Source organism: Lampris incognitus, chromosome 5 (genome assembly GCF_029633865.1).
Source record: "Lampris incognitus isolate fLamInc1 chromosome 5, fLamInc1.hap2, whole genome shotgun sequence".
Lineage (NCBI taxonomy): Eukaryota > Metazoa > Chordata > Actinopteri > Lampriformes > Lampridae > Lampris > Lampris incognitus.
Genome location: NC_079215.1, coordinates 16,276,805 through 16,287,843, shown reverse-complemented (window position 1 = coordinate 16,287,843; position 11,039 = coordinate 16,276,805).

Here is an 11,039-nt window from a genome sequence, read left to right as displayed (position 1 = left end):
TTGAATGTATTTTTCCTACCTTCCAGCCAGTCTTTGGTTTTCATTCAATTTTACAGTATTAAAATCAACCAGCTTGAAACTTGGTTGAGGTATGTAATCCATCACAGTGACCATTCTGTCAGCGTTATTCTTTTGTCAGAGCTACACTACTGCGTTTGAGTGCACATGGACATCCACATTTTAAGAGTCAGCTGCTGAACAGCATGCATTCAGGAGCTATGTTGTAATACAATGAAATTCTGCAGATAAACATCGTACACCGGCGTAAAAAAAAGATCACGTAAATTCGGTAGCTTCTTGTACTAAACACTCGCTGTTTGGCAGCCAACTTTCAAATCTCGGACGGCCGAGCACATCGATACACGTTATCCATCAGACTTTCCACAGTAATCTTTGAATGGAACCGCATTGTCCCTCAACAATAGCGTAACAATGACAAAAAATAACATTGACAGCATTTTCCCTGTGATGAATTATCTATCAGAGTCAATCTTCAAGTCTGTGCAAGTCGATTTTTCACAAATGAATGAAAAACAATGGCTGGTGTGAAGGTAAGAAAAACGCATTTATCTGAAACACCATATGGTATGCTTTGGAAAATGGTCAGGAGTAATATAAATTATAGTACGTAGTAGACGGGCTAAAACATGCCAGTACGCCGGTACGTCCCTTTAAATTTGCAGGATTGCAGCTTTAACTACATGAAGCATCGAGTAACTTTGCTTTTAAACCGTGTGATACAGTTTAAGATTTTATCATTTACTTAGTTCACCTGTCTTGTCTTGTCTTGTCTTGTCTTGTCTTGTCTTGTCGTGACTCTAAACCTTGTATCCCTCTCCAGGTTTCTATGTGGAGGACTGAACTGTACTGGCCTGTCAGTCTTCCAGCATGAGCCAATCGCAGTCCTCAGAAATCTCTGCATCCAGCGAGACCCAGATGACTCCGCTCCCCCATTGACTTGGACTCACTGAGGAGGGACGGTCGGGGCAGTAGGATGTAGGGGAGACTGTCCACAGGAGGTGCACAGGCAGGGAAAAAAAGACGGGACAAAAAAGAGACGCAGCCTCAGTGGAGAGAAGACTGAAGATGTCCCTCAGTCTGCAAACACACTGGAAACAAAAAAGAGGGCTTGAATTTTGAACTTTTACTTTATTCGCACACAGCTATTTCCTGTACCTGAAAAGAACTCAAGTGGAAAAAACAAAACAAAAAAAAACAAAACAAACAAAAATATAATGCAGTTGTGTGTTTGTACAACAATCTATCCTTGTTTTCTCTTCTTTTCCAGTCAAAATGAGGGCTGATGGACTCAGGGGCCACAGTTCCACTTTTCGTTTCAATGCGACTTATATCATCCGATCACACCAGGATGCATTAAGTAAGAAGTCTGGACTCACAAACATTCTTTCTTTTTTCTTTTTTTTTTCTTTTGTTGCTAATTTGTTGCAGAATCTTCAACTATAGATGTCAGAGAGGTGAATCTTCCCATTATGTTTGGGATTCTTCACACTCAAGATGTGATCCAGCCAAAGTGAGCACACGAGCAATGTAATGTGATGGACAGAGAGCATGTTGGGGAAACATGGACAAAGATTTTGAATAAATCCAGCCGCAGGAAACATGCAACAGCAGCTGTCGAGCTAAGCGTGGACCCCAAAGTGATCTGTTTTCATCACATCTGATCCCAGAAATCCTATTTCAGAGACTGTCTTGAAAAGCCAAGTGGAACTGATGCCAAATAAGCCCACAGGGGCAAGGCAATAGAGGCCTGTCATGGAGTGTAGAGTGTTTACTACTGGTTACTCCCTCCCACCATGTTTGATAGAGCACAATAAAAAGTAGAGACTAATGTCATCACTTCTGCCTCCTTGATCCTAGTTTCAACCCATTAAGGCTACTATAAAGAGTTTTCTTTGTTTTAGGGTGCAAGTGAGGATGTTATCATTTCTCCTTTTTTGTTGTCACTGCACCAATATGACAATGTTATGCATGGTGCTGGGCAATATTAAAAATAATATTGTGATAATCACAGGGAATTTTATATGGTATCAATCGCAAAGTCTGATTACATATGCAAAAATACCATATTCAAGAATCCAGCTCAGGTTCATAACATTGAAATGTTTGGTCATGTAAAGTGTAATGTCAAATTAAAACTAGTTATCAACTAGTACTTCCTCAAATAGAGGCCTCATTTTGTGAGAAATTTTAGGTAATAGACTCTTGTCGTCAATTTAGAAAACAAAATTTCGTATCACGATATGGCGATTCCGAATTCCAAACCGATACTATACCACTGAAAGACGAAACGATGATACTGATAACCACTCTCCAACCATTCCATGGCGGCCCTCTATTCAGTGGGGGAAAACAGAAGTTGGGTATATTCTTTTATTCCATAAGTTATGTATAAAATCAATACATACACGGCTTCACATCTGTTTCAATTCATTTGTCTGTTAAGTCTGTTAACAGCACGTAATTATTATGTAACGCATAAAAACTGTTCATCAAAACTGATGGGAAAAAAACTCACCCAGAGAAATGTGGGACATTATAATAGACCAAACACACTGCAAAGATGACTTGTGTGTAAAGAACGCCTTTGTCTCTTGGATGGTTTTCTCGTGGAGTTCAGACTGCTCTCATTACCGCTCGTAAAGAATGGAGCCCACATCTGGGACAGTCTTTCACCCTGCTCATAGACATCCAGAGGACATAACAGGTTTTTATTTAGATGTTTTAGGAGCTTCCTCTGGTCTCTACTGCATATTAATTTAACACTTTTTTTAAAGATTGGTTCAGCGCCACTTCATAAGACTGGTAGCCTTAGGAGCCTAGCTGTAGCTGTTCAAAAAAGACCAGCTTTTTATATTTGACCACTGGTGGTCAATGACAGTGCACACGTTTTAATTTATCAACATCGCAAATTCGTGAACAGACAGTAGAAACAAAATTAATGTTTAGTTTTGATGCATCAATTATCATAACCAGCAGACATATGTGTTATTGCTCTGGACATAGATAAACAGGGTACAAGAGTAGCTAATTTCTGCATTTCTCCCACACTGCCCTGCCTTACAGTGTATATCTCTGCCATGTCTGTCAGTTTTTTGGTTTTGTTTTTTGTTTTTTACTGCTCAATTGTACTTTACTCATTCTGTTTCTTGGTATCCTTAAGGTTGGCTATTGCCTCATCATTTTCAGTAAAAAAACAAAACAAAAAACGTGTTGTTTCGTTTCAGTTATTCCTAAAACTTAATATTTCAACAATGAGCCTAATAAATACACTATATGTACAAAAGTGTTGGGACACCTGGCCATTACACCTACAGGAGCTTTTATGACATCCCATTCTGAATCCATAAGCATTAATATGGAGTTGGTCCCCCCCCCCTTGCAGCTGTAACAGTTTCCACTCTTCTGGGAAGGCTTTCCACAAGATTTTGGAGTGTGTCTGTGGGAATTTTTGCCCATTCATCCAGAGGAGCATTTGTGAGGTCAGGCACTGATGTTGGATGAGAAGACCTGGCTCGCAATCCCTGTTCTAGTTCATCCCAAAGGTGTTCGATGGGGTTGAGGTCAGCGCTCTGTGTGGGCCAGTCAAGTTCTTTCACACCAAACTCACCCAACCATGTCTTATATAATGGACCTTGCTTTGTGCCTGGGGGCACAGTCATGCTGGAACAGAAAAGGGCCCTCCCCAAACTGTTCCCACAAAGTTGGAAGCATAGATTGTCCAACATGTCTTGGTATGCTGAAGCATTAAGATTTCCCTTCACTGGAACTAAGGGGCCTAGCCCAACCACTAACCCCTGAAAAACAACCCCATTACATACCATTATCCCTCCTCCACCAAACTTTACAGTTGGCACAGTGCAGTCAGGCAGGTAACGTTCTCCTGGCATCCGCCAAACCCAGTCTTGTCCATCAGACTGCCAGGCAGAGAAGCGTGATTCATCACTCCACAGAACACATTTCCACTGCTTCAGAGTCCAGTGGCAGCGTGCTTTACACCACTCCATCCAACGCTTCGCATTGTGCTTGGTGATGTAAGGCTTGCATGCAGCTGCTCGGCCATGGAAACCCATCCCATGAAGCTCCCGGCGCACCGTTTTTGTGCTGATGTTAATGCCAGAGGAAGTTTGCAACTGCAGTTATTGAGTCAACAGATCGTTGGCAACTTTTACACACTATGCGCCTCAGCACTCGTTGACCCCGCTGTGTGACTTTACATGGTCTGCCACTTTGTGGCTGAGTTGTTCCTAAACGCTTCCACTTTTCAATAATGCCACTTCGGCTGACCATAGAATATCCAGCATGGAAGAAAGTTTATGAACTTATTGCAAAGGTGGCATCCTGTGACAATACCACGCTTGAATTCACTGAGCTCTTCAGAACGACCCATTCTTTCACAAATGTTTGTAATGCAGACTGCATGGCTAGCTGCTTGGTTTTACACACCTGTGGCAATGGGTCTGAATGAAACACCTGAATTTAATGATTAAGATGTGTCCCCCAATACTTTTGTACATATAGTGTAGCTCTATCAAGTGTCTGCTAGTTTCAGATTGACAGTTGTCATTTTCCCGCCCAGCGCCCATGTGGTTTGAATAGCAAATGTGCTCGCCCCCATCTGAGCGCCCGTGGGCGTGTTGGTCGTAAACAGCGCCGTGTATAGGAGGGTTTCCATGCAACGTCATCACAGAGATGCGTGCGCAATTAAGGGGGCAGAAAGCAGCTATAGCGCAGAGATTTTAACCGAGATCGAGCTCAGATACAGCAGAGATAACGCGCAGTTGTTGTGCAATAAACTGCACAAACCGCCAAAAGGACAGGTGGAAAATGTTCAACATTTACATTGTTGAACCGCCTTGGTAGCGCTCAAAAGATTACGCATCTCATAATCTTTTGAGAGCTACCAAAGCGGTTTTGCCCCCTGGCTGTGCACGCACCCAGTAATGTTTGTAAACAGGAAAGCCGAGAGCTGGTCGTAAAATGAAGTGTGGTTACGCATATTACTGTCTCGAGGCAGCGGAAAGCGATGTGCGCGGGCCTCATCTATAAAACTGCGGAGGCTTCACGTCAAAGGGTTGCGTACGGACTAAACAAAGAGCTTACGCACAAAAATATTTCAATTTATAACACAGTGCGCACGCACGTCCTACGCCGATTTCCCTTTTTAAATCACATTCAACTCGAAATGTGGCGTTGTAGCGACCTACTTGCAGGTTACGTATTCACCACGCGGGCCAGGGGCGGTCCGTTTAAGACAGTGGGCGGGGGCTAGCAAAGGGTATTGTGGGTAGACACGAGGCTGAGGTTCAGCAGAATGAATTACTGACTTAGTTTTAGTTGGAGGAAATAAACGACCACACGGCCGTGTGGTCAAAAGGAGAAGTGGTCTCGTTTCCTTTCTTTCATCCTCCACAATATATGTGTGTATATTGTTTGGGTGCCTTTGACGGTGGTCAGATTGGTAATTTTCCGTGTTAATATCTCCCACGCCCCCCCAATTATTCACAGTGCCCCTCTAACAATTTTGCCCTGGAGCCGGGGCTAGGCTATGTACTGGCAGGGAGAGACTTATGTACTCGGCTCTCCTGTTCGCATGTGCCCGGAGGAGATAGAGGCATGGATGAAGCTGAACTTTCTACAGTTAAACAGCTCTAAGACAGAAGCTATCCAAATTGGCACACCTCATCAGATCCAGTCATCATCCATCACCAGCATTACTTTCTCCGGTCAAAACACCCCCCTCTCCACATCAGTCACAAACCTGGGGGTTAAAATGGACCCCCACCTCACCTTTGAGAGGCACATCAAACAACTCTGCCAAAAGTCCTTCTATCATCTCAGGAACATCTCCAAACTCCATCCCATGCTCTCCCAGGCAGATGCAGAAAAGCTCGTCCATGCCTTTGTCTCCTCCAGGCTGGACTACTGCAATGCACTCCTCATCGGGATCCCCAGCTTCTGTCTTCAGAGGCTCCAGTACATCCAGAACTGCGCTGCTAGGATCCTGATGAGGGTGCGCAAGTATGATCACATCACTCCCACCCTGGCTCCCCATATCTTTCAGAGTTGAGTACAAGATCTCCCTCCTCACCCACCAATGCATATATGGAAATGCCCCCTCCTACCTCAAGGAGCTCCTTGCACCAAAGACCTGCACACGTACCCTTCGCTCCTCTGATGCCAACTTCCTCCAAGAAGCAAAGTGGAAGCTGATAACCATGGGGAAGCGGGCTTTCTCTTCAGCTGCCCCCAGGCTGTGGAATGCCCTCCCAGACCACCTCAGGGCACCACAGTCTGTGGAAACTTTCAAACAACACCCCAAAACCCATCTGTTCACCAAAATGTTTTCCTAGCCAGGCCACCTCTTTTCCCATGCCTTTTTTAAATGGTTTTGACCATGGACTCTGTTTCACGGACTATGATTACGGATTCTGGATGACCGTACTTTCGCTGCCCCTGTGATTGCTGTTTCACTAGCACTGTGTACTGATTATTGTAGATGTATTTTATCCATTGTTTTATAGCACTTTGAGGTTTCTATGAAATGTTAAGTGCATTTACAAATAAAATGTATTATTATTATTTATTATTATTATTTCTGCTAGCCAGCAGTGAAGGTTGAGAGTGAGACGTGACAGGCATAGAAAACTACACCAACACACTAGATGCTTCACAACAACCTGACTTCTTACATAAGAATGTCAAACACACAAACGAGGAAACTTATAAATGAGGAAACTGGTTTTAAATCAAGGGCGCATTATTAATATAGTGTAGGTGCAAAACGTGCGATGTTTAAAAAATATGGCTAAGGGTAGCGTTCTTTCCTACTAATTGGCCAATCTGCCACTATATAATAGAATAGAACTTTATTTGTCATTGTATGAGTACAACGAAATTTGAAAGTGCATTTCTTATCAGTGCAAAGATCAATATAAAAAGAATAGAAAACATAAAACACACACATATTAATTTTTACATTCTACTGGACACCACCATATTGCACAAAAAGTCAGGAATCAAGACTTAGCAGCTTTTAGTGCAGCTATGGCTCAGGGATAGAAGCTGTTCTTTAGTCTGTTTGTCCGAGCTCTTATTGTTCTGTAACGTCTGCCCGAGGGCAGCAGTTCAAACAGATGGTGTCCTGAGTGGGATGGGTCCTTGAGGATGCCATTGGCTTTTTTGAGGCACTGTATAGGTCTTCCAGGGAAGGGAGTGGGCATCCAATAATCTTCTGGGTGGTGGTGATGACTCTCTGGAGCGCTTTCCTCTCTGCTACTGTGCAGCTGGCAAACCAGACACAGATGCAGTAGGTCAGTATGCTCTCTATGGAGCAGCGGTAGAAGGACACAAGCGGTGAGGTGGTAAGGTGGTTCTTCCTGAGGATCCTCAGGGAGTAGAGTCTCTGCTGTGCCTTCTTAACCAGCGCTGTGGTGTTAACGCTCCAGGTCAGGCCCTCCTCTATGTGTATGCCCAGAGACTGGAAGTCCGAGACACTCTCCACACAGTCCCTGCCAATGAAAAGGGGATGGCTGCCCGTTTTGTTCCACCTGTAGTCTACAATCAGCTCCTTTGTCTTGGAGGTGTTGAGGATCAGGTTATTTTCCCTGCACCACACAGACAGCCGCTCCACCTCGTCCCGGTATGCCGACTCATCCCCCCCAGAGATGAGCCCCACCACCAGTGTCATCTGCAAACTTGATGATGGTGTTGCTGGAGTGAGCGGGGGTGCAGTTGTGTGTGTACAGGGTGTAGAGTAGGGGGCTCAGCACACAGCCCTGTGGGGAGCCAGTGCTGAGGCTGAGGGCTGAGTAGATGTGGGGGTCCTACTCTGACCCTCTGTGGGTGCTCAGACAGAAAGTCCTTAATCCAGAGGCAGATGGAATAAGCAAGGCCCAGTTCTGTCAGCTTGGTCACCAGTCTGTGGGGGAGGATGATGTTGAATGCAGAGCTGAAGTCCACAAACAGCAGCCTGGCATAGCTCCCCTGCTGCTCTAGGTGGGTCAGGGCGGTGTGGAGAGATGTGGCTATAGCATCCTCTGTGGATCTATTTGCTCTGTAGGCAAACTGGTGTGGGTCGAAATTGGGTGGGAGGCTTGAAATTATGTGACTCCGAACGAGTTTCTCAAAGCACTTCATTATGATGGGTGTGAGTGCCACAGGTCGGTAGTCGTTCAGGCTGCTGACAGTGGACTTTTTTGGCAGTGGGGCTATGGTGGAGGACTTCAGACAGGGTGGGATGGAGGACTGGGATAGGGACTGATTGAGGATCTTGCTGAAGACCCCCGCCAGTTTGTCCGCACATTCCTTCAGCACCTGTCCAGGGACGCCATCGGGACCCGCAGCCTTCCTCGGGTTCACCACCCTCAGTGTGTGCCTCACTTCATGCTCCTCCACCGTGAAGATGAGGCTGCTGTAGGCTGGTGGATGGAACGTGGCTGCCTCTGGTGGCTTCTCCTCGAAGCAGGAAAAGAAGATGTTAAGCTCCTCTGCCAGTGAGGTGTCACCATCAGCGGCTGTGAGGTTGCTGGATTTGTAGCTGGTGATGTGCTGAACCCCCTGCCATACCTGCCTTTTGTTGTTGCTGTTGAAGTGGTCCTCAATTTTATTTTTGTAAGCTGCCTTGGCCACTCTGATGCCTCTTTTCAGGTTGGCCCTGGCAGCACTCTATTGTGCCCCATCACCAGACCTGAGAGCAGTGTTCCTGTCCCTCAGCAGGCTCTGGACCGCTTTTGTCATCCAGGGCTTCTGGTTGGGATAAACCCAGATTTGCTTGTCCACGGTAACAGTGTCCATGCAGTTCTTGATATAGCACAGGACAGTTGTGGTATACTCCTCCGGGTCCTGATGTTCAAAAATATCCCAGTTAGTTCTTTCAAAGCAGTCCTGCGGCTGATGAGAGGCACCTTCAGGCCATGTTTTAACAGTCTTAGTTGTGGTAAGGGCACTTTTCTTGAGGGGGGTGTATGCCGGGATTAGGAGCAGGGACACATGGTCAGACTGGCCCAGGTGTGGTAGTGGTTTAGCCCTGTAGCCCTGTTTGATGTTGGAGTAGACCTTGTCCAGTGTATTTGCTCCCCTAGTAGCACACTTAATGTGCTGATGGAATTTAGGGAGCACTGCTTTTAAATCAGCATGGTTAAAGTCTCCCGCTATGATGTGAACAGCCTCAGGATACATGCTCTGGTTGCTGCTAATGGTGTTATGTAAATGTCCAAGAGCTGAGCAAGCATTAGCATCTGGTGGAATATACACGGCAGTTATCATGACCACAGTAAACTCCCGGGGAAGATATATGGGCCTGCATTTAACAGTCACGTACTCCAGGTCCGGGGAGCAGAAACTCTGCAGTAACAGACTGCTGGTTCTGTAGTCCTATCTTTAGGAGATCGAATTGGCTGTAGATGTTGTTCGCCCAGCAGAATGTCGTCAAGACAAGCAACAAAACATACAAAGACAGCCATAAAACGCCGATAAGAAGAGCACTGAGCTGCTGCACCTATGCGCGCCGCCACCTTGGCGCAAGCGGACCTTAAAAAAAAAAGGGGGGGGAAGTGCAAGCGCACCTGGCTTTTAAAGGGAATGGGAGGTGATATTCTGATTGGTTTATTTCATGTTACACCCAAAAAACATGACTAAGTACAACCCCTTTGCGCCTTATTCGCGCTCAGATTAGCTGCCGTTAAACTAGCAAAAGTGGATTTGGACACGTCCTAATAAATTTCCGCCTTGCACTTTAGAGCATGCGCTTTAGGTCGTTTAAATGGGGGCCCTGTGAGTCTGTAGCACATATAGATGGACTTCCTCTGTAACTGGGGGTCACAGTCCAAGTGGTTTCATATGCCAAGACTTCATCAGTAATCTAAATACGTTAGGATGTTAGCCGGCCTTTTGGTGGAAGATTTCCAGTGTAGTTTAAGTTTCAGGTTTGTATGCAAGCTGTCGGCGAGTGTGATAAAATCCACTTCCATACGTAATACGCCTAAATTATGCTGTTTGTTTTCTAGAGGGACAGGGTAAGGTTGTGAAGACTGTTAATGCCGGTAGAAATGGCACACTGCAGGTCGACATGAACGAACAGGTTAACTAAATAATAAACTCAGTGCACTTTAACAATTTGTGCGGGTGTAGAGAGACAAGCCACAGAGGGTCGGTGGTCATCTGAATGAGGTCAGCGCCTTGTTTGAGTTATTGTAGTATTCTTATACTAACATACTAATGTGGCCCCACACAGTGAACAGTTAGGACAGATGTCAGGTCTCTACCTAAACCCATCTCATCTCGTCATCTCATCTTCAGCCGCTTTTCCGGGGTCGGGTCACGGTGGCAGCAAGCTAAGTAGGGCACTCCAGATGTCCCTCTTCCCAGCAACGCCCTCCAGCTCCTCCTGGCGGATCCCAAGGCATTCCCAGGCCAGATTGGACATGTAGGCCCTCCAGCAAGTTCTGGGTCTACCCTGGGGTCTCCTCCCAGTTGGCTGTGCCCAGTAAACCTCCAAAGGAAGGCGCACAGGAGGCATCCTAATCAGATGCCTGAACCATCTCAACTGGCTCCTTTCTACCTAAACTCACCGGCCATAATAGGCTGCAATTACCTGAGTGTTGACACAAGCAAATTTTATACGTTAGAAAAGAGGAGACACGCATTCAGTTCATGGAAAAAGGTTTATTATAAAAAGGGGGTGATTGTTGCAATGGAGGACCCGAAGAAGGAAGAAAGGAAAAATCATTAAGTCCAAGTCGAAAACCTTTATTTTACATTACCAATGAATGGTTAAAACAGCTAAATAGCTGAAGTACCAATCAGGGGTGGGTAGTCTTATCCAGAAACGGCCAGTGTTTTTGTTCCAACCAAGCAGTTACATACCTGATCCCACTAATCAACCAGTAGAGTCTTTGCTGAGGAACTTGATTAGGAGACACAGGTGTGTAATTGTTTAGTTGGAACAAAAACCTTCACCCACACTGGCCCTTTCTGGATAAGATTGCCTACCCCTGGATGAGGTAGAACACATATACTAC